Source organism: Sarcophilus harrisii, chromosome 5 (genome assembly GCF_902635505.1).
Source record: "Sarcophilus harrisii chromosome 5, mSarHar1.11, whole genome shotgun sequence".
Lineage (NCBI taxonomy): Eukaryota > Metazoa > Chordata > Mammalia > Dasyuromorphia > Dasyuridae > Sarcophilus > Sarcophilus harrisii.
Genome location: NC_045430.1, coordinates 71602656 through 71628278, shown reverse-complemented (window position 1 = coordinate 71628278; position 25623 = coordinate 71602656). Strand labels below are relative to the sequence as shown.

General features: G+C 35.0%; 1 long non-coding RNA gene across 1 annotated transcript in view; it reads left to right on the top strand.

The window, feature by feature from the left end:
• Positions 1-25143, top strand: part of LOC116419655 — a 32424-nt gene extending 7281 nt beyond the window's left edge. The window contains exons 2-3 of the long non-coding RNA XR_004229923.1: positions 2181-2413; positions 24745-25143. This is a non-coding gene — a long non-coding RNA (uncharacterized LOC116419655). The remainder of the gene's footprint in view (positions 1-2180; positions 2414-24744) is intronic.
• Positions 25144-25623: the final 480 nt, after the last annotated feature.

The window sequence follows — 25623 nt, the reverse complement described above, 5'->3', positions numbered from 1 at the left end:
GGGGACTAGACCTATGATTTCATTAGTAAAGAGAACTGTCAAGTAAGGAACTCATTTTATTACTGTTGATTAGTAATACACATTCTTAGAGAGTTGACTAAAGTGCTTAATCATCTTGCTACTTGACTATCATATTCATTTTTGCAACTTTAAATTCTAAGGTAACTCAGAACTATGGATATATATTTATTAATTGTTAAAATGCCAACATCTTTCTCATTGATTAAACAATTTATTCTTTGTTGTCACTCCAGGTTTAAAATATTAATTGCTTAATAAACTGGGGGAAACTCTTTTTCCATAAATAGTTTCTCAGCTGTTTCTCCAGACACCAGATGCTTCAAACTACTATCCAAAACTTCATCCTATTCCCCTAACAAAACTTGTTCTGAGATTTTTCATTCATTGTAAAAAATGACCATTGGTATGACTTTGTCATATCCTTCTCAGGGATATTTATCCTTGAATATCAAAGTGTATCTCCCAAGGCACAATTTCAGACATTGGTTAGTGGGTTGAAAAGATTGGGAAATTGCATTTGGCTTTTGTAGTAGCCCTGAAATCATGTCTTTCACCCCAGCTATAGGTTAGAATATAGGCATTTTTTCTTGATTTTTTTCTATGCATTTTCTTCTTTTTTTGTCTTCCACTTATTCTTTTAGGAAATTAATTCTTTTAGGTAATCTCTCTCCTGTCTCTCTGCCTATGACTATTTGTCTGTCTACGTCCCTGTCTCTGTCTCTTTCTCTGTTTGTCTCTTTGTCACTTTCTCTTTCTCTTTCCTCCCTCTGTGTGTCTGTTTTTCTGTCTGTTTCTGTCTTTGTCTGTCTGCCTTTCTTTCTGTTTGTCTCCCTCTTTCTCTCTGTGTGTCTGTCTCTTTCTCTGTCTCTGTGTCTCTCTTTCTCTGTCTCTCTCTCTCTTTTTGTCTCTGTCTCTCTGTGTCTGTGTCTGTCTCTCTTTTTCTTTCTGTCTTTCTTGTCTGTCTGTCTCTCTTTTTCTTCCCTCTGTGTGTGTCTCTCTCTGTCTCTCTGTCTGTTTCTCTCTCTCTTTCTTCCCTCCTGTCTATCTTTCTGTGTCTCTCTGTCTCTCTCTCTCTTCCTGTTTCTCTCTGTCTCTCTGTCACTTCTCTTATTCTTCCTTCTTGTCTCTGTGTGTGTGTGCCTCTCTCTGTCTCTCTCTTCCCTCCTGTCTCTGTGTGTCTGTCTGTCTTTTTTTCTTCCTTTTGTCTCTCTCTCTCTTTGTGTGTGTGTGTCTGCCTCTCTTTCTTCCCTCCTGTCTCTCTTTGTATCTCCCTCTTTTCTCTCTCTGTCAGAGCCTTCCTAGTCTCCAGGGAAGGTAAATGAATTAGATTCACCCTTTAGCCCAATTCCCATATACCATTAGCCATATTTAAGTTCCAAGTCTAAAACCCTGTCAGCCTTGAACACTACCTCTTTGGCTTCTCAAGGCTCCCTCGCTTTGCTGGATGCAACAGCTGGCCTGGAATCTTGGCTTCAAGGTTACATAGGTGAAGTTTCTGGGCCCAGAACCCTCCTTCCTACACCTAGAACTGAAAAAGGCAAAAGAAAGTGATGCTGTTTGAGTGGTCTAGATTAGTGGCTATAAAGAGAGTTATTAAGAATCCCCTTTAAATCGGCTGCAGGTTTTAGGAGTGAAAAAATTCACCCATTCCTGAATTATTAGTTGCAAAATGAAAGTTCATTGTAAGATAGAAGTCAGTTTACCAAGAGACTGACTTCTACAGTGGCAGATATATGGGAAATGGAGTTTTGCACTGAGAGAATGCAGTTCTCAGTGGACAAAAAGTCCTGGCAGCAAAGGGAGCTACCGAGGTCCATCTGCAAACACCTTAGTTGATGGAAGCTATTATATCTCTCTGTCTCTGTCTCTCTCTTTCTTTCTGTCTTTCTGTCTGTCTGTCTCTCTTTTTCTTCCCTCTGTGTGGATCTCCTATTGGAATTAACAACACTTCAAAGGGGTCCTTTTTGAGGAGGATTTCTAATTGAATCAAAGGCCCTGGCATCCTGGGAAGGTAACTTATCTGGGGAGGATATACCTTCTCCAGGAGGGGCTGAGAATCTGAAAGGGATCACAGATCAATAGGAAATACAGTTTCTTAAAGGGACCCCAACCTGCTTCATTAGCAGAGTAAAATCCTAATCCCTTTTTTGGATCTACAGGGTCTAAAGAAAAGGGCAAGATGGCTCTCTGCTAAGTACACCATATTCAAACTATTGGGTATGAGACCTTCCCCATGGACACCACTGGAAAGAGAACAATTGGGCCTTCGTCAAATAGTCAGCCAATGGAAAGAGGCTGCTCCCAATGACCTGGTGGGCCAACAGGAATGTCCTCTCCCAGAAAGAGGTCCCCGTTGTCTCTCCAAGGAGTGCCTCCACCTTAAGTGATCCAGGTATGTGCCCAAACCACATTATGTAAAAAATTAGAGCACTGGCCTGGATCATCTCAGAATGCCCCTTCTCTGCTTTCTCTCTTTCTCTTCACTTTCCCCCCATTTTCCCCTAATGTCTTGGTGGGTGGAGGAAGGGTTGGAAAATGAAGGGAGTTGGGGATTGGGATAGTGACAGAGAGGGGGAAATGGAAATAGATCAGGGTGTGGGTGGGATTCTGGGAGAAGAAGTTAATTCTTGACCTGATTTGTCTTTGGGGCACATTTCCAGGGCTTCCCTCAGAAATGAAAGAAACAAGTTAAAAACTGAAAACCCACAAGCTTTCAAGTTGGCAGTTTCAACTGAAGTTTTCTGCTTCCCACATTCTGTATTCTTGGTTGCTGAGGGGGAAGCAGTAAAGATTAGGAGGAGGGTAAAAAGAAACATTTGAGGGAAACAGGAAAATAAAATTTATTATTCACCAAAGCCTTGCACATAATAGGCATTTAATAGATTACTGAATTAACTTCCTTTAAAAGTGTTTCTTTCTCCTCTTTTTTCTCCCCTCTCTTCCTTTCCTTCAGTGACCAATTACATAGAATGTAGAAAAACTAGTAAACTTGGAAAAGGAAACCTTTTGGAGCTCAAGGTTTCAGACATATTTGTTTGCCTAGGATCTTCAGGGTTTGGGCCATGTCTGTCTATGGAAATTATTTGACTTGGAATTCTTGTCTTCTAGTTATAAAGATTTAAGGATGTCTTGGTTCTCTGGATGGACTTTTTCACTGCTATGTGTATGTGTGCACACATGGGCTTGTGATGTAGGTATATGCAGAAATTGCTTTTTAAAATATGATAAGTTACTTTGGGTCCAGAAGAAAATCATAAAGAAGGGAAAAGAACCCACATGTGCAAAAATGTTTATAGCAGTTCTTTTTTGTGGTAGCAAAAAACTAGAAAATAAGTAGATGCCCATCAATTGGGGAATGGCTGAATAAGATGAGATGTATGAGGGCAATAGAATATTATTGTTCTTTAAAAAATGATGGATAAGCTGATTTTAGAAAGGCCTGGAAAGAGTTACAGAACTGATAATGAGTGAAACAAACAGTACCAGGAATACATTGTACATAATAACAGTAAGAATATGTTATGAAAGACTCGGTTCTTCTTGGTGGTTTGGTGATCCAAACAATCCCAATAGACTTTGGACAGAAAGTTCCATGTGCATCCAGAAAAAGAACTAAGAAGACTGAATGTAAATCAGAACATGCTATGTTCACTTTCTTTTCTTTTTTTTTTTTTCCTCTCCCATGGTTTTTCTCTTTTGCTCTGATTTTTCTCTCCCAACATGATTCATAAAGCAATGTGTATTTAAATAATTTTTTTTTAAAAAAGATACTTTGTGTTGAAAGGGCTAAGGGAAAATTGAGGAAGAAGAGGTCTCAGAGAGAGCCCTCTAGGGAGGGTGGAAAGAAGGAAATCTTACCTGGTTAGAGGCTGCCATATCTCCTGTTAAATGAACACAAATTACTAGTCTGAGCTTTGGCCCAACTGATTTGATACACCTTAGTCTCCTTTCCAGCTGGCTGAAGACTTTCATTGTAGCAGTTCACTCAAGCTCAGCATCCATCCTTGTCACTTTCTCTCTTCCAAGATATAATAAATCAATCTCTGATAATATATTAATGATAAAAGATTTGATTGCTATTCAGTGGTTTTTCATTCATGTCTCACTCTTCATGGGATTTTCTTAATAAAGATACTGGAGCTGTTTGCTACTTCCTTCTCCAGTTTATTTTATAGATGAAGAACTGAGGCCCATGAAAGCATTAAACCCAAATCTTTCATTGAACAGACAAGTAGACTAAAGCTCAGAAGCAAAATACCCAGCATTCTAAAGCTAATTAGTGACAAATACATGATTAAAAGCAGTGTCTTCCTAGTTTAATGTCAGTGCTTACTATGTGCAAAGAATTGCATTTCACAGATAACGTTTTATCAATGACCTTCAGGGGACACAACCATCACATTCATTTAAGAAAAAATGGTTAATTAAACCCAGAGAAAATGGAGGACTCAAAATTGAATAGAAGGAAAAACACAAACTGGACTGCATTTGGGATAGTGCTTTCAATGAATCCAAGATGCTCCCTGATAGAAAACCCCACTTTTTTCAACAGGAATATTCTCTTGGTAGCAACTAATGAGACACCATTTTCTCCCCCAAATCAGAATTGTTATTATTCCACTGCAGAATAGAAAGTTATATTGAGGGGAGGATTATGGGAAGATAGCAGAGTAGGTACAAAAATTCCAACTCCAGATTTTCCCCAAAACAAAACAAAATTGCATCTCGGGGCAAATATAAACCACTGAAAAACAAAAATGACTTGGGGCAGAATGGGGTCCTCCTAGGAAAACCTTGAAGAAAGACCCTACAAAAGAGTTAATCCTGTGAGAAGTATAAGCAATTCCAGGATAGCTCCACAAAAACAGCTAATAGGGAACTCTGAAGCTAGTTGGGTTCAGAGGTAACTTCAGCCTGAACCACAGAAACTCCTGGATAGTAAGGGGAGTCTGGGGTTTGAGTCCAGAAAGACTGAAGGAACTTCTGCTGATTAGGAATGCTAGACCCAGCTGTGCTGTAGAGATGGGCTCTGGCAGAGAAGGAACCAGCTCACCTGGTGAGTGCAGAAGCAGTGGGACAGGTATGCTCCTGGCTGCTGGCACTTACTGGAGGCAGGAGTGATGAAGGGACACTTGAAGCCAGAGATATCACTCTCCTCTCCCCATCCCCCAAGCCCCAGGTGATTACATTTACATTTAAAAAGAAGAATGAGCAGACAAAGGAGAAATAACCCAACCACTGAAAGTTACTATGGTGATAGAGAAGACCAAGGTTCATTTTAAGAGAAAGACACTGAAGTTAAATAAAAATAAAGCCTTCTCACCCCCAAAGAATAATGGTAAGTGGCTACTTGCCCAGAACAAATTTATAAAAGAACTCAAAAAAGACTTTAAAAATCAAATAAAAGAGAGTGAGAAAAAAGCCCAATTACATAAATAACCCTTAAAAAAAAGAAGAAAAATTATGAAAAAAAAAATCAACCAACTAGAAAAGGAGATCCAGAGTTAAGAAGGAAATGAAATTTGAATTGGGCAAGGGAAAGTCAATGAATTTGTAAAAGACCAAGAAATAATAAAGCAAAATATGAAGAATGAAAAAATAGAAGAGAATGTAAAACATCTTATCAGAAAAACAACAGATCTGGAGAAAAAAATCTAGAAATGAAAATATAAGAATAATTGGACCAACTGAAATCTATGACAAAAAAAAGAACTTTGACATAATAATACCATAAATAATTAAAGAAAATTGTCCTGAAGTGATAGAAGATGAAGAAAACAGAAATAAAGAAAAAAAAAAAAACCCACTGATCACCACCTAAAAGAGATCCTACAGGGAAAATATATAGAAATATTATTACTAAATTTCAAACTCCCAAATCAAAGAGACATTTTTTAATGATAGCTTTTTATTTTCAAAACACATGAAAAGATAGTTTTCAGCATTCACCCTTGCAAAACCTTGTTATCACAAATTTTTCTCCCCCAATTAAATACCAAATTTGAAATTCTGAAAATAAAAGGGGAGATTAATAAAATTGAAAGTAAGAAAACTATTGAATTAATAAATAAAACTAAGAGGTTTTATGGAAAAAAACCCAACAAAATAGATAAGCCTTTAATTAATTTGATTAGTAAAAGGAAAGAAGAAAATCAAGTTGTTAGTCTCGAAAATGAAAAGAGACAACTTTCCACCAATGAAGAGAAAACTAGAGCAATAATTAGGAGTTATTTTGCCCTACCATATGTCAATAAATCTAATAATCTAAGTAAAAATGGAGGAACACCTACAAAAATATAGGTTGCCCAGATTAACAGAAGAGCATATAAATTACTTCAATAGTCCCATTTTGGAAAAAGAAATAGAATAATCTATTAATCAACTCCCTAAGAAAAAATCTCCAGGGCCAGATAGATTTACATGTGAATTTTACCAAACATTTAAAGAACAATTAATTCCAATACTATGCAAACTATTTAGAAAAATAGGGAAAGGAGTCCTACCAAATTCCTTTTATGACACAGATATGGTGCCGATTCCTAAATCAGGTAAGGTTAAAAACAGAGAAAGAAAACTATAGGTCAATTTCCCTAATGAATATTGATGCAAAAATCTTAAATAAAATTATTAGCAAAGAGATTACAGAAAGTCATTCCCAGGATAATACACTATGACCAAGTTAGATTTATACCAGGAATGCAAAGTAAAACAATTCTGAGATAACACTACATATCTCTCAGATTGGTTAAAATGACAGGAAAAGAAAATGACAAATGTTGGAGGGTTTGTGGGAAAACTGAGACACTGATACATTGTTGGTGGAGTTGTGAAGTGATCCAACCATTCTGGAGAGCAATTTGGAACTATGCTTAAAGGATTATAAAAGTGTGTATACCCTTTAATCCAGCAGTATTCTACTGGGCTTATATCCCAAAGAGATCTTAAAGGAGGGAAAGAGATCCACATGTGCAAAAATGTCTGTGGCAGCCCTTTTTGTAGTGGCAAGACACTGAAACTGCATGGATGCCCATCAGTTGGAGAATGACTGAATAAATTATGGTATATGAATGTTATGGAATATTATTGTTGTATAAGAAACAATCAGGAGGGTGATTTTAGAGAGTCTGGGAGAGACTTACATGAACTGATGCTAAGTGAAATGAGCAGAACCAGGAGATCATTATATACTTCAACAACAATATTATATGATGCTCAATTCTGATGGATGTGGCTCCCTTCAACAACAAGAGGATCCAGGCCAGTTCCAATGATCTGGTGATGATGAGAGTCATTTACACTCAGAGGACTGTGGAAATTGAGTGTGGACCACAACATAGCATTTTCACTCTTTCTGCTGATGTTTGCTTGCATTTTATTTTCTTTCTCATTTGTTTTCTTTTTGATTTGATTTTTCTTGTGCATCAAGATAATTGTATAAATATGTATGCATATTTTGGATTTAACATATATTTTACCATGTTAAACATAAAAAAACAAATTTTTCTCTCTCTTCCCCCTTCCCCTCCCCTAGACAGCAAGTAATCCAATATGTTAAACATGTACAATTCTTCTATACAGATTTCCACAATTATCATGCTGCACACACACAGAAAAAAAAATCAGTTCAAAAAGGGAAAAAAATGAGAAAGAAAACAAAATGCAAGCAAACAAGAACAAAAAAAGGTGAGGATACTATTTTGTGATCCAGCAAAGTTAAGTATAATATTGAATAAAAAATGGACATTTAATAAAATATCTGATTTTCAGGACTTTGTCTCAAACAAACCTGAACTCAATAGAAAATTTGATAATGAAGAGCCATTCTCAAAGACTAATTTCAAGGGACTTAATGAGGACAAATTATTTATATTTTATACATGGAAATGTAAGACATGTCTACAATTGACATTAGTAATTGGGTAGTCCAAAAGAAAAATTGGGGTAGAGATAAATATGATGTGACTCTAAAAAACAAAACCATCTAGGAAAAGGTAAAACTTGTAATTATGCTATATGAATGAAGTACAAAAGCAAGAATCAACAGAAGAATTAGAAGGGGCGAGAGGACTGGAAGTTCTGTAATTCCTGATACAAGAATCGGTTAAATAGAAAACAAGGCATATGTATATATTTCAAGAAGGATATTGCACCCTCCAAAATCTATAAAGGAAAAGGGGAGAGGGAATAGGATAAGGTGGGGTAGAGAAGCTTGTATAAATAAGAATGGAATAAAGAGGAAGGGAAAGAAGAGAAGAGAAGGGAAGAATCCATGTGGGGGGGGGAAATTAAGTAGTGGCAAGACAAATTAGCAAGTACAAGTAGAAGAATTAGCAGGATTAGGAAACAAGAAAAATACACAAACACAATAACAATGTTCTGGAGTTATATTTATTAGGAAAAAAAGTAGGAATAATTGTGATTTTTAAATCGGCAGGAGACAGGAATTCAGGTTAGGGGAAAACCGTCAGTCTTTATTCTCAGTGAAGAAGGATAGGAGGTGGAAGAGAATCAGCGATAGCAATGTGTGCAGCTGAGTCAAGAAGCTAGCTCGATCAGAAGCCACACAACCAGCAGCTCGGAGTCTCGAACCCAGGTCCAATCTCTCCCAGCTTCTCTTCTTGTCTCCCTCTCTGCCTCCACCCCCCAAAATCGTCATTTCCTATACAACACATCAGCACTTGCACGGAGAGTGGGCAGGGACCATTCTTTATCCAATCATGTATATTAATAGAGTATAGCCCAATTACTATTTAGCCTCACGTACTTGGGACCTCAGTGCATCAGCTCAAACCTCAGCCCATTACAAATAATAATCCCTGATTTCAGAAAACTCAGACTTAAAAAAGATTCAATCAAGAGAGAAATTTACATTCTATGTCAGCCATACAATATTGTTTTAGATGTATGTGTATGTATATGTATGTATATAGATTAATGTATGTGTGTATGTATGTGTTTGTCTATATTCACATACATTTATACATAAATATATATGTGCCTAACTGCCCCTTGCTTGGGGGGGAAGTACGGGGAGAAAAGGGAAAAAAAAGAACAAAGTAAAAATTGAACAGCAGAGAATAAAAGAAAATCTACAAGGAAGCAAAGATGGATAGTTATGAATACAATATCTTTTATGATTTTATATACTTTCTTGAAATGGAAGATTATTGTTACATATTTAAAATACTCCCTGATGTTCTACTGGGTACATGACAGTGGTTTTTTGGTTTTTGTTTCTCTATTTTGTTTTCCCCCATTCTGCACTTAAGCTTTAAATAAATACATACATTTAAAAAAACAAAAAAGGAAGTTATATCAATGAAGATAAGTTGCAGATTGCTATCAAAAAAGAATATATAAGAGCAGCTAGATGGAACAGTGGATAGAGCACTGGCCCTGAAGTCAGGAGGACCTGAATTCAAATATGACCTTAATACTTCCCAGCTGTGTGACCCTGGGCAAGTCACTTAACTCCAATTGCCTCAGTAAAAAAAAAATGCATACACAAAATGCCTTTAAAAATATCAAGGAAATACAGATTAGAGAGTGCAATGGGCTAAATGAGAAGCAAGATCAAGAAAATAATGGAAAGCCTGAATGTTATATCAATGTCTACAAGGTTTTGAGAGGATGAATGTTGAAAACTATCTTTGCATGCATTTTGAAAAATAAAAAGCTATTAGTATAAAGATAATAATAATAATAACTAACATTTACATAGTGCTTACTATATGTCAAATACTGTACTAAGCACTTTATAAATAGGTCCTTTGATCTCCACACAAACCTGGGGAGATGCTATTAGCATAATAACATTAAATGCTATTATGATCCTCATTTTTTAGCTGGGGAAACTGAAGCATAGGTTAAAATAAATTGCCCAAAGGTACATAGCTAGTTAAATATTTGAGGTTAGATTTGAATTCACATCTTCCTAACTCCAGGACCAACTATTCATTTATTTTTTTATTTTTAATAATTATAACTTTTTATTGACAGAACCCATGCCAGGGTAATTTTTTACAACATTATCCCTTGCACTCACTTCTGTTCTGACTTTGTCCCCTCCCTCCTTCCACCCCCTCTCCCAGGTGGCAAACAGTCCTATACATGTTAAATATGTCACAGTATATCCTAGATATAGGGAGTTGGGAGGGACAAAGGGTAAATGACATTCCTTTTATCCCTTTTTGTCTTAAATAAGTAATGTTGACTCAAAAAAGAATATCAAGGCCAGATTAGGGTCCTATTTATGGAGGAAGATTTCCTTAGTGGCCGGTAGAAGACTTTAACAGGCTGGATGTACATAATTCATCTCATGTAAGTCTAGTTCAGTCAATGAATCAGGAAATCCTCTGATCATCCCTGAAGCCTATATTTAAACTCATTTATGTCAAACCAACATTCCAGTTTAATAGGGATAGGGAGTGAACCTATGACCTCATTAGCATAAAGAACTCTTGGGTGAGGAAACAGTGTGAATTGGTACTTTTTCTATAACTTGGAGCTTTAGAGAATTTTCTGGAACACTGAGAAATTAGGGGATAGAGTCACCTAGCTGGTATGTCAGAAATGAGATATCAACCTAAGCTTTCTTGCTTTGAGAAGAGCTTCTATCCACAATGTTTTTTTTTGTTTGTTTTTTTGTTTGTTTTTTTTTTTTTTTTTTTTTTTTAGGGAATGTGCAGAAAGGTGTGATGAAACATTCTTTTTTTTTTTTTAAATTATAATAACTTTTTATTGACAGAACCCATGCCTGGATAATTTTTTACAACATTATCCCTTGCACTCACTTCTGTTCCGACTTTTCCCCTCTCTCCCTCCCTTAGATGGCAAGCAGTCCTATATATGTTAAATACGTTGCAGTGTATCCTAGATACAATATATGTGTGCAGAACCAAACAGTTCTCTTGTTGCACAGGAAGAATTGGATTCAGAAGGTAAAAATAACCCAGGAAGAAAAACAAAAATGCAAACAGTTTACATTCATTTCCCAATGTTCTTTCTTTGGGTGTAGCTGCTTCTGTCCATTATTGATCTATTGAAACTGAGTTAGATCTCTTTGTCAAAGAAATCCACTTCCATCAGAATACATCCTCATACAGTATCGTTGTTGAGGTATATAATGATCACCTGGTCCTGCTCATTTCATTCAGCATCATTTCATGTAAGTCTCTCCAAGCCTCTCTGTATTCATCCTGCTGGTTATTTCTTACAGAACAATAATATTCCATAACATTCATATACCACAATTTACCCAACCATTCTCCAATTGATGGGCATCCATTCATTTTCCAGCTTCTAGCCACTACAAACAGGGCTGCCACAAACATTTTGGCACATACAGGTCCCTTTCCCTTCTTTAGTATCTCTTTTATCCACAATGTTATACTGCTTCTCACTCCAACTTATTCCCTCTCTTATTAAGCAAATAATCTCTTCTCTTCTTGGAAATTTACAGAAATTATAAGGAGTTATAATTATGATCATGTTCTCTTTCATTTATTTTTTTTCTTTCTTTTTTTTATTTAATAGCCTTTTATTTACAGGATATATACATGGGTAACTTTACAGCATTAACAATTGCCAAACCTCTTGTTCCAATTTTTCACCTCTTACCCCCCCACCCCCTCCCCTAGATGGCAGGATGACCAGTAGATGTTAAATATATTAAAATATAAATTAGATACACAATAAGTATACATGACCAAAATGTTATTTTGCTGTACAAAAAGAATCAGACTCTGAAATATTGTACAATTAGCTTGTGAAGGAAATCAAAAATGCAGGTGTGCATAAATATAGGGATTGGGAATTCAATGTAATGGTTTTTAGTCATCTCCCAGAGTTCTTTTTCTGGGTATAGCTAGTTCAGTTCATTACTGCTCCATTAGAAATGATTTGGTTGATCTCGTTGCTGAGGATGGCCTGATCCATCAGAACTGGTCATCATCTAGTATTGTTGTTGAAGTATATAATGATCTCCTGGTCCTGCTCATTTCACTCAGCATCAGTTCGTGTAAGTCTTTCCAGGCCTTTCTGAAATTATCCTGTTGGTCATTTCTTACAGAACAGTAATATTCCATAATATTCACATACCACAATTTATTCAGCCATTCTCCAACTGATGGACATCCATTCACTTTCCAGTTTTTAGCCACTACAAAAAGGGCTGCCACAAACATTCGTGCACATACAGGTCCCTTTCCCTTCTTTATAATCTCTTTGGGATATAATCCCAGTAGTAACACTGCTGGATCAAAGGGTATGCACAGTTTGATAACTTTTTGGTTCTCTTTCATTTAACCCTTAATTATTAACCCTCCATGTATCAACTATGTTAGAATTTACCCATCCAACAAATGTTTACTGGGTTGCTATCATAATTTACTCCCTCTTTTATTAAGCAAATAATCTCTTCTCTTCTTGGAAATTTACAGAAATTGTAAAGAGATAATTATGATCATGGACTCTTCCACCCTTTAATCATTAACCAGCCATGTATCAACTATGAGAGAATTTACCCATCCAACAAATGTTTACTAGGTGCTATCATGAGCAGGTGTTTGGGATACAAAGGTGATACCTGTTTGAACAGAAGGTGCTCTCTGCTTGATAAATTTAGAGCTTGAAGGGAACCTAGAAATAATCCATTGTAACATCCTTTCAGTAGATGAGGAAACTGAGATCCAGAGAAATTAAGTGACTTGTTAAGTGTCACCTGGGTTAATAAGCAGAAAGCCTGGGATTCAAACTCAGGTCCTGGTGCTCTACATTTAATGCTTTTTCACTGTATCATGGTACTTCTAAGTACAGTAGACACTTAGATTCAAATGCCTCATCTCTTATGATCCTCAAAGATAAAGAGTTGTTTAAGGGGCAGCTAGGTGACCCAGTGGATAGAGCACTAGCTCTGAAGTCAGGAGGAGCTGAGTTCAATCCGATCTCAATCACTCAATACTTCCTAGTTGTGTGGTCCTGGGCAAGTCCCTTAACCCCAATTGCCTCAGGAAAAAAAAAGTTATTTAAAAGCAATTGGAAAATCATTAAACTTTAAAAGACATAGGTTAGGCAAAGGCTAGATTGTTTGCATTGTACATGTACTAAACCATTATTGGAGACATTTAAAAGACATTCAAGGCAAGAGAATTAGCATTGAAACATTGGATTTGACCTATGATATAAATTCATCATATAGTAAGGAGGGGTTATTTTTTTAAACTTTATTCATAAATCATAATTGCACCAGGTAAAGTGAAATATAAATAGCTTGCTCAGGAGCCTTAGGGCTTTAATTCAGGTGTCATGCTCATCATGTTTCCAGCTTTGGAGACTATGGACCATCTCTTAGCAGAAAGACCACATTTTGTGCTTTTGTGTGTACATATATATGTACATCCTTTCTCCACTCACATTAGAATGTAAACTCCTATAAGATAGGGACATTTTCTTTTCTTTTCTTTTTCTTTTTGTTAGTACATGGCCATTACACAGCACATAATAGTACCAGTACCTATAACATTAACTATCTAGGTGGTACAATGCATAGAGACCTGGAGTCAGGAAAATCTGAATTCAAATCCAATTTCCGACACTACTAAGGTGACCCTGAAAAACCCTTAACTTCTGTTTGTCTTAATTTCCTTATGTGTAAAATAAGAATCAGAATAAAATCTACCTCTCAGTGTTGTGGTGGTCAAATGAGATAATTAAGTGCTCGCCACAGAACCTGGCATGTAGTAGGTGCTATATGAATGTTAGCTATTATAATAATTGTCAGCACAGAAGACAGAATGCTAGATTAGGCATCAGGAAGAGCTGAGTTTGAATCTTGTTTTGGGTATTTGCTGGTAATGTGGTTGCTCTGAACCTCTTAGACTCAGTTTCCTTATCTATAAAATGTAGATAACAATAGCATCAATTTCAAAGAGTTGTGATCAAATAATATATGAAGGAGTATGCTGAAGTCAGGGTTAGCCTACAGGGGATAATTATTAAATTTTCAATGTGATCATTTACAACTCAGAAACCAGCATATGCTACAAATCAGGGTTTGATTTATTTTCTTGATCATCTAGATCAGTCAAGTCAAGCTAAAATAGAACTTTAGGGGAATATTCACTTAGAAAATTACAAATTAACATTATTTTTCTTGATTTGTATTTTTTGTTGTTAAATATTTCCCACTTATATGCTGGTTAATATTTGACAATTGGCTTCTGAGGGAAAAAAAACACCTCGACACACTTTTAAGTTTAATCTTCATTATCAATATTTTATCCTTTCCTTTCTTCAGCTACCAGAGGTGTAAAGCTCACTCTGTCCTCCAGACCAGAAGCAGCTGACAAAACTCCCCAGAAGAAAATGTTAATAAGTTATGATTAAGCTTAAAAGTGTGTCCTGTTTGTTTCCCCAGAAGCCAGTTGTTAAATATTAACCAGCTTATCTCTGTATATCAAGCGGTGACCTTAAAGTGTCACCTAGCTATTATGATCAATAAATGCTTGCTTGTTTGATTTTTCTCCTGTTTCTGTGAATTTGCATAAGCTCCCTCTTAGAAAGCTATCAGGGCTTAATTTAGGTGTCACCTTCTCTATGAAACCTTCACTGATCACTACAGTTGAGAATGCATTTTCCCTCCTCAAATTGCCTTGTGTTTATGTAATTCCTTTTGACTTGCCCAGTTAGTGAACATTGCCATGGAAATACAAGATGCCCAGAAATAACCATGGTAACTAGGCAGACTTTTACCCAGAGTACACAGGACAGGTGGCGTTTGAACTTGGCATTGGAAGAAAAGTGGAGAAAAGGATTTAGGTTGAGTGGGAGCTGATGGAGAATAAACAGGAGTTAAAATGTTGCTCCTGTCATCATTTGCTGTCTTTCTCTTTCTTCCTGCCCTCAAGTATGCAGGTGGTTGATGCCAAAAATGTAGATTAGAATTGAGCCAGAGAAGTTGCCAGGAACTAATTGTGAGAAGGGAGAGGGCAAGAGAAGCTACCGAGACCTACTAGGGCAGTCTGGTGCCCTCCTATCTCAAGTCCAAGACCTTCCTTTCTGGAGGGAAGAGAACCAGGAGGTGAATTCTTTGGCTAGTAAATGTAAGGCCACTTCCACCAGGGATGGAGGAATGGGGGGAAAATGTCAGGAGCTCAGGGGGTATGTAGCTCATTAATCCACTCCCTCTTAGTTCTTAGTTTATCTCTTCTTGCTGTCATCTAAGAGGGTTGTGATAGTGGTGGTAAAAGGAGAGAGGGAGTAGAAATAGTGATGCTCCATAAAAGGAGGGAGAAAGAAAGGAAGCAGCAGCAGCAGCAGCAGCAGCAGCAACAGAAGAAGAAGAAGAAGAAGGAGAAGAAGAAGAAGAAGAAGAAGAAGAAGAAGAAGAAGAAGAAGAAGAAGAAGAAGAAGAAGAAGAAGAAGAAGCAAAAGGAGGAGAAGGAGAAATAGAGAGGACTATTAAATTTTTTATTTATTTAAAATGAACAAGAGATAACATTAAGAAATTCAGAAGAAGGCACAAGCAAACAGGACAGTTTTGAAAGTAACGTGTTACATTTATTATATACTTTTAAAGAACCAAATAATATATAAGGAAGAGTCACAGTTTTGTGTACAATCTTTTTGTGTGTGTTCTACTATGTACATGAAAAAGCTTTTTAAGGAGATTTTTATTAAATTTAGAATAAATAATAAATTTAAAAAGCAGACTTTGTTAAGTGCTTTGTTGAAATCTAAGAATGCTATGCTGACAGCCTTGTGCTGATCTATGGGCCTGTCACCCAATTAAAAAAGAAATTGTCTTGTTTAGTGTTGCTTGGTGCTTGGTGATTTTTGCTTCTAGTTGTATGGGAATTGAACTATACTCTGAACTGAGGTTCATATCTGGGAAAAGGATTATGTCTTTCTTGTGGTAGGAAAATAAACTTGTGTATTTGTGATAATATCTTTGAAAGTAAATTTTATTTATTTTATTTATTTATTTTTAAAGATCCAGTGTTACAACTTTTATATTCTGGCCAACTCCTGAATATTTTGTTTTCTCTCTTAGTCTTGCCCCCTTTTTACAGCAGCCTCCAACTCTGATCTTTGAATTTTTCTCCTTTTTGTTGGCTCTCCATTTCGTTTCTTATAACCCCATTCCAGATGAAAATGAGAGCTCCCTCAAATTTCTCACAGCACTTTGTCTGGATCTCTTCTATGCTTATATCTCATTCTCTCTATTTTTTTTTTTTTAAATTAGAGGTATTTGTGCATCTCTCTCCCAAATGAATGTAAATTTCTTTCAAGTAGGATCTGGATGGATATTATTTTTTATCTTCTTTTCCTGCTCCTCTTCCCTTCCCACAATCCAGCACCATTTCCTTCAATGCTATATAATATTCCCTTAATAAATGTTTGTTGAATTGAATTATCAAATGAATATATTGTTATTTAATTTCTTAGCATAACAATTAAGCTCAAACTGAAAACAGATTTAGTCTCATACATATTCCCTTTATTAAGCACTCCTTTTTTCTAAATGACAGGTATCTTTCTTACATTGGTCCCACCTGGGTTTGAGGTTCTAAATAATCTGTCATCATGGGACATGTGGGAAAAAAAGGCTGGGGAAAAAGGGAAGATGATGGTTTGGGGAACTATTCAAATGTTACTGGAAGCATTATTTCCTTCCATTCATACAGACTATTGAGAGTTGAATGTCTTTGGTTTAAACAACAAGAATTCTGTTCAAGTAAGCTTTCGATGAAACAGAACTCTCAGAAGCCCATTGTTTGCTGGCAAATGCCTCAGAGGAGGAGAGTGGGGACAAATGCTGAGGCAGAACCAAATCAGAATTTTCAAAGATTGTTTTCTCTCTCTCTCTCTCTCTCTCTCTCTCACACACACACACACACACACATACAAATTTACATTTTCATAAGTATATGTGTGTATATATATACATATATATACACACACAATATGTATATATATGTATATATTCATATATACAATACACATATATTTACATTTTCTAAGTCTGTACATATATACACAAATTTGTATGTGTATGTACACATATATACACAATATGCATACATGCAAAAGCAATTGTATATTCATATATACAACACATGTATATTTCCATTTTATAAGTATGTGTCCACACACGTGTGTATATATACATATATGCAATATGTATATGTGTGTACATATTCATATATACAACACATATATTTACATTTATATAAGTGTATGTGTGTATATATTCATATATAAAACGCATGCATATTTACATTTTTATAAATATATGTTTGCAGACACAGGTATGTATATGTATACACAATAAGTGTATATATGTATATGCATGTATATATTAATATAAATAACACCATATATACATACATACATATACATATGCAGAACATGTCTGGATGGAAGGAATTCATTCATACTGGAGTATTTTGTTACAAATTATTGTCAAGGCACCTGGTCATTTCAAATGTTTAGCATAGGCTGTGCCTATGAAGGGGAAGATTCATTGGCAGGTAGGAAAATATTCTTCTGGCCTCATATTTTCAAGTGATCAAATATATTCTTTCCACTAGAGCTCTGTAGGACTATTTGATTCTCATCTGACCTTGTATCTAGATTAGGAGAATAAGAGATAATAATATTCTCTGTACAACATCCTGTGAGATAGGTAGAATAAGTATTTTCTGATTTAGAAAACTGAGTCTAAGAGAGATTAGATGACTTAAAATCATACAATTACTGGAAAGATATGGAGGGATCATTCACATCTTGGGGATGAATGCTCTTTCCTCCCATAATCAATCATTCAAAAAAAAATAGAAAGTGTTTATTAAAAAAAGTTTTTAATGTAATGTTTGTATAATTTACATAATGAGTTTATGAAAATATTTATATTTAAAAGCATTACAAAATGCCAACAAATTTACATATTATAAAATGTTGGGCATCCTGTTAGGTATTGAAGATACATACACAAGTAATGAAATAGTTCTGCTTTTGAGGCACTTACACCACAAGTCTAGCTGAAATGTGAACTTGAACTTTCTTTCTAGAAGAAGTTTCCATGGTGACATGGAAAAGAAGACAGAGGATGATCCAGGTAGGAAGTTCTCAAAACAGATTCAGAGGAATGTTCAGCCAGGAAATATAGACCTGCAGGCGAAAAAGAATAGAGAGGGAGCACTTGCTTCCATGAACCTCACCATCAAGATACGTATGGAAGAATTCACTAGGTAGGATGAGAAAAGTTAGATCACTGAGTTCCTGCACTTTTTTCCTTACTCACCACAGTTAGAGATCAAATTTTAATTTGATACAACAAAAAACACAGAAGACTCTCACCTGAATCACAGTCAAGAAATATTTCTCCCCTTTCCAGTAACTCTACCCTCTTCTCCCATAACTTGTAGCTAGCTATCATGTAGATCATACTTTGCAATCTTATCTTATTTGTTCTTCACAATAATCTTGTGAGGTATATGGTATTTTATTCATTTTACAGATGAGGAACCTGATACTGAGAGGTTTAAGTCACTTGCCCAGGGTCACAAAAATACTAAGTCTAAACTAAAATTGGAACTCAGTTCTTCCTGACTCCAGCTCTTGCACTGTGTCAATTAGCAGCTTAAAGTACTCCCCTGGAGTAAGTCCCCATTATACACCAGAAAGTTTATTGCCCAAACATGCATCATCTACTTCACTTTCAGAATGAAGAGAAAAGAAGGTCTTAGTTTGTTTTTTCTGGGTCTGTTCTTTGTGTCTTGAAGCTCCTTTGTTAGCTGCTCCAAATGCCTTTAGTTCTCTGTCTCTCCACTGCCTGCTTCCATGGGGCATTAACACTAGTGGGTTCTCCTCTTAAACTACAGTGGTCTCTCCTTGATGCTTTATTCTCTTTATTACTGCCTATGTCACTAATGGCTTTTTCTGGGGTATTTGCTGGCTTGAAGTTCAGGAAAAACTGAATTTGAATTCTTTCTCAGACATTTGACATATGACTCTGAGCATATATCACTTAAACTTTCTCAGCCTCAATTTCCTCATCTGTAAAGTAAGGATACTAATATCACTTGCCTCACTGGGCTGTTAAGAGATTCAAATGAGATAGCATATGAATAAAGCATATTATAAAGCTTAAAGGGATATGTAAATATTAGCTAATATCATCATCATCATCATTGAAAAATATCTTGCCTTTATGTTTTTATAGGGAGCTACTGGAATAGTCCTAAAAGTAGGAAAGAATCTGTATAATATATATTATATAATATATTAATATAATTAATTAATGATTATCAAGATGTACAATTATATATTATATACATATTATATATAGCTTGCATACTATATACTATATAATTATATACTGTCTGCATAATATAACATATTATATATTACCTGAAGAATAATTAATACCTGGGTTTTATATAAATTTCACATATTAACATTATATATAAACATTTATATATCACATATTTTACAAATAATATACATTATATAAAATATATATACTTTATACATGTAAACTTTATATACATATATAGAGTATATGTTTAATATATACTACATATTTATAATATATACACAATATATATATAAAGTATTCTCTTTAGACAACAATTGATCTTTTTTTAGAGATTTTTATTCTTTTTAAAAATATTACTTAAAAAAAACAATTTTCTTTTTAAATTGAGTCCCCAATTCTCTTTCCTCCTCCTATCCCTTTCCTACCCATTGAGAAGACAAGCAAAATAATATGAAATGTACATGTGCAATCATGCAAAACATATTTCCATGTTAGTCATATGGCCAAAAAAAACCCATAAAGAGAGAAAATTATACTTCAATTTGCACTTAGAGTTCCTTAGTTCTTTCCCTGGAGGTGGATAGCATTTTTTCATCATGAGTCTTTTGGAATAATCTCAACTCATTGTATTTCTCAGAATAGCCACTTCTTTCATTCACAGGTGATCATCATTACAACATTGCTGTTACTGTGCACTAAGATCTGGTTATTCTCACTTCATTTTGCATCAGGCCTTCCGTGCTCATAAAGACAGAATTGGGGGACAGTTCTGGGAACAGGTCTTCCAATCAGTAAACATGTATTAAGCTCCTATTATATGCCAAGCATTCTGCTAAAGCACTGGGGATTATAAAAAGTAGCAAAAACAAATGTCCCTATCCATAGGAGTGTATACTTTCTAAAGGAGTCAACATAAAACACACACACATACATACACATATATGTGTGCATGTATATAAACACACAATATGTGTGTATGTAAATAGGTGATACACACATATATGTAAAACAATTTATGTATAGAATAAATAGGAAATAATTAACAAAAGAAAAAGCACTGGAATTTAGAGTGGGGAAGACTTCCAGTAGAAGATGGAATTGTAGATTGTAGATAGAAGATTGGGATTTAAAGGACAGAGCAGAGAAAGGGAAGCATTCCAGACATGAAAAGAACCAGAAGGGGAACCGTTTGAGGAAGAGCGAGAGATCATTGAGTCAGAGAGTATGTCACAGGGAGTAAGGTGTAAGAATTCTGGAAAGGCAGGAAGGTCTAGGTTATCAAGGGCATTTTTTATGTGATTGGTTTTGGTATTGTTGCTATCCTCTGTTCTCAAAGAGAACCGAAATAACAAGCCACTATGGCTGATAAGACCATTATGAGCTCAGAAGGCTCTACTACAATCCATATGAACATTTGAGGCGGATTCTCTAAATCTGCACATCTCACATTTCTTTTGAGTTACTTCAAGTCTGCTTTGCTCAGGAGCACGGCACCTTCTTTTATGCTGGGCTGTTGGCAGTAGAATGCCACTGGAGTTTATTGAATAGGAAGGGGAATGACGTGATCCCACATACATTTTAGGAAAATCACTTTAGAGAGTGCATGAAAGATGGGTGAGAATGGGGAAAGACTCGAGGTAGGCAGATCCATCAGCAGGCTATTGCAATACTCCAATGTGTGAAGTAATTCCAAATCCAGAATTCTTTTTGCTTTACACAGAATCAGCCAAAATGTTTCAAGGATGAGCCCCGTGTAAACCATAGCCTTTGCTTTAAAGGACAAAGCTGTTCACGGTATTTTTCTTTTTCCTTCAGATTTTACTCTTTTAAGAACTCCAGTATTCAGTGATTATCTGATGGCAGTGCTGAATAGGTTGGTTTTACCTACTGTCCCTTTTTATTTATAACTAAGGGCGATTATGCATGAAGTGGGGAAAATGCATTAAGTAGGAAGGTGATAGATTTGTTGGAAGGAACAATCAATTGAATTTTAAACACTATCTTTTCAGTGGAGTGCTTTAGTTAAAAAGAGTTTCAACTCAAAGCTAAAAACATGGTGCTTTCTTTGACCATCCAGGAAACTCTATCCGTTACAGGAGGGTTGACTCACATGAACCACTTATTTGCATGACTATTTCGGTGAGAAGATAAAAGGCTACATTAAGTCTTCATTACTTTGTCCTTTGCAGATTCCAGGCACCACAACACCCTGTTCATCACACTCTGTGCACAGCATTCTGGAAAGTATCATAATTTCTCCCCAAAATGCAATTTTATTAACTAAACAAAAGCAAACAACTTAGATGTAGGAAGCAACTATCTAAACTAATTACCTTCAAAGTTCAAAGTAATAACATTGTGAACCTATCACCAAATTATAAATGGTTCTAATGCAGCCAACTTGAAGCCCTGTACTAATGCCAAATAACTCACACTTATCTGTAAGTGATGAATTCTCCTTTTCTCTTCCCATAGCTTTAAATCATCCAGCACATTAGGCATTCTATCAAAATATCTTGCAAAGATGCCAACAGGTATAGTCCTATGTAGCTGTTATATGATGTCTGAGGCAATGGGAAAAGAATCTTACCGAGGTAAAAAAGGATATTGTGCCTTGGCAGCAAATTAGCATTTAAATCTCAACTCCACAACTTTCTAACTTTGAGACTCTAGGCAAGTTTTAGAGACTTGGTTTTCCCATCTGCAAAATAGAAAGAGTAATAGTCATATTACTTGCTAATTTTATCTTACCTGTCTTGAGCATACAATGAAATACTATATATATATAAAACATTTTGTAAGAGTAAAAAGTTATATAAATTTTATTTATTTTTAATTATTTTAATTTTTTTCCAGTTTCTTTTTTTTTTAAATAATTATAACTTTTTATTGACAGAACCCATGCCTGGGTAATTTTTTTACAACATTATCCCTTGTACTCACTTCTGTTCTGACTTTTCCCCTCCCTCCTTCCACCCCCTCCCCCAGATGGCAAACAGTCCTATACATGTTAAATATGTCACAGAAAGTTATACAAATTTTAGTTGTTACTCTTATATTGTGACTTTGGAACAGCCTTTCCCTTTCTAAAACTGATATGTTGTTTATATTTCTTTGTAAAGTGCTTTGGGATCATCCCATCTAAAATGTGTCTTTTACAGCAATTCATTGCAATGCATTGAGGACTGAGTGTTTAATATTTAGTAAGTATACACGAGGACTTTATAATCATTGACAAGATACAAAATATACTCAAGAAGCAACAGTGAAAGATACAAAACAATGTAGAATTAGGTATTAAATCATGATTCTTAGAGGATGTGCTATTTTCTCTGTGAAGCTTTCTCTAATTCTTCCAGTTTTCAGTGTTTGCTTTTTCTTCAAAATGCCTTATTAGTTTCTCATTTGTTTATGTGCCCTATCTACTCAATGGAATGTAAGTCTTGGCAGCAGAAACTCTTTTGTTATGCCTTTGCATTCTCAATTCCTACATATAATAGAGAGTTAGTAAATAATTGTTGAATTGAACTTTTTAATATTATTATGATACATATTTATATACTTTGGTTTGTGAGTTGAAAGAAATATTCAAACCAATGAAATCTTATACTTGTTAAATTATTAAGTGTACATACATATACATATATATTTACTTGCATCATCACTGATGTATTAAGGAATCAAAATTATAAATATCTATTAATTATAATTATATAATATATATTACACATATTATATATAACATATATAATTATATACAAAATGCCTACTGAAACAAATAAAACCACAAGTTACAGTTTCTGGGTAATTAATAATCAATTGGTTAATTAGGCTAGAAAGCAGTCAATAAATTAATGGTCAGTGGTTTCTCTTGGTGACAGAAGACTTCAAGTGAGATGCTGAAATGCATTAAATCTCTTCTGAAAGGGAACTACTCTGAGAGATGAAAATCAACTCTGATTGGTGGACATTTATTGAGGAGGTGGCTAAAAATCTTTAGCTTTTATTTTGAGAATGTGACTTGATCATGATATTCATAGTCTCAAAGCATCTGGGCAAGAGAAGCCATTTCCATCGGACCCTCTCCAACTAGTTTTTACCTTTGTGAATTGGGTTACCTAACTCAACTAATGGAAAGGATCAAGAAAAGGGGTTTCTTCTGCCAGGCAAAAGCTCATCCAAATTGGATTCTTTTTATGCTCTAAACAGAAATTAGATCTCCCAGCTGAGTGGAATCTTACCCAATCTAGTTAAAAAACAAGTATCTTGGGAGCTAGGAGCAAACTCATCACTCAGCCATGACCCTCAGAGATTGGTTGATCTTTTTCAGGAGCTGAGTTTTAACAGAAATAATAGAGGATGAATCACAAAATAATAATTATTAATATGATAGCATTATATTAATTTCTCTCTAATATAATGTTAATGTCTATTACAAAATGATGCTGCTCTTTGGCACATTGACATATAACATGTATGTATGTAAATCAATAAATTATAATAAAGTAATAGTACATTTAATTTAATTATATACCATTTAGTTAATGAAAAAGCATTTATTAAATGCTTACTATTTTCCTTACACTGCATTAAGGATAAGGCATATATAAACAAAAGAACCAAAATAGTTTTTGCCCTTAAAGAACTTACATTTTAATAGAAGACAACATATAGGACAATGAAAACCAAGAAGTGTTTTGGTTTGAGAAGTGATAGAAATGGTGAGTGGAACCATAGGGTAATTGTTTAGCTTACCCTTTCCAGGAATGTTAATGTAATTATCGGTCCCAAAGCACGTAAGTGGATATAATTAAAAGGCAAATAATGATTTATGAAGTTATAAGGTTTATTGATTGCTTTTCAAAATCCTTATAATATAGGTAATGATAATATTATGCCTGTGTTAAATAGATGAGGATGCTGAGGCACAGAGAAGTTAAATGGTTTTCCTGAAGTTAAGTGGCTAGCAAGGTGCAGAACTGGGATTTAAAGTCAAAGCCTTCTGCATCCAAGTCTATAATATATATATCACACATACACACACACACACACACACACACACACACACATATATATATATATATATATATATATATATATTATGAGGCAATTGGGATTAAGTGATTTGCTCAGGATCATACTGCTAATAAGCGTTATGTGTTTGAGGCTGGATTTGAACTCAGGTACTCCTGATCCAGAACTAGTACTCTAGCTGCACCATCTAGCTGCCTCCTTAAGACCTATATTCTTGCTAGATATTCAGTGCTAGATAGAAGCTCCATGGTATAGTGGGGAAAGCATTGGCTTTTGAGTCAGAAGACCTGAATTCAAATCCCTTCTCTGGCATTTAATACTTATGATTTGGACTCATCACTAATTGACCTTCAATTCCCTCAATTTAGTGAGAAGACTGGATTAAAGGGGCCTGGAGTCTCTCCTGACCCGAAAACTATAATCCTATGGAAGATCAGAGAAAACCTCCAAGAAGAGGATAAATTTGTGCTGGGCTTTGAAGAATGGATAGAATTTGGATCAGTATAGTATACTTGATTTCAGGCAAGGAAATTGCACAAATGAAAGGAGAGTAGATCTTGTTCCTAGAAAAGGTTAATTTAGGAAATTATAAAATTGTTTGTATATAACAACTATGGTCCTTACCCTTAAACCAGGGAGATATAAAACAGAGAATGAAAACTGTAGACCACTAACTGTAGACTATCAAACTATTGAATATCACCTTAGAGATTACAGCATTATATTAAAAAATATTGTATTATTCGCTGTAATCAGATTGGATTTATTCCAGGAATGATAGCAGACCTTATGAATAATAAAAACAATAAAAATCATATGTTTATATCAATAAATATAAAAAAAAGTTTTTGAAAAAATACAATACTTGTGCTTTGACAAAATGACACTAGAATTTCAGGAATAAATGGTAAGAAATCTGTTTAAAAACAAGAAGTAGCATTATCTGTAATGGACACTAGAGACCTTTCCAGTAAGATTAAGGGTTAATCAAAGATGCTTTTCATCACCAATATTATTTAATATAGCCCTAGAAATGCTAGGCATAGTAGTATTATGAGAAAAAATGGAAAGTGTAAGATAGGCAAAAAGAAAACAAAATTATCACTATTTGCAGATGATATGATATTCTATTTAGAGGATTGTAAAAATTAAACTAAAGTTAATTGAAATAATTTGTAACATCAGTAAAGTAGAAGGGTGCAGAGACCCATGTTTATCTTAATTCCCTCATCTATAAAATGAGCTGG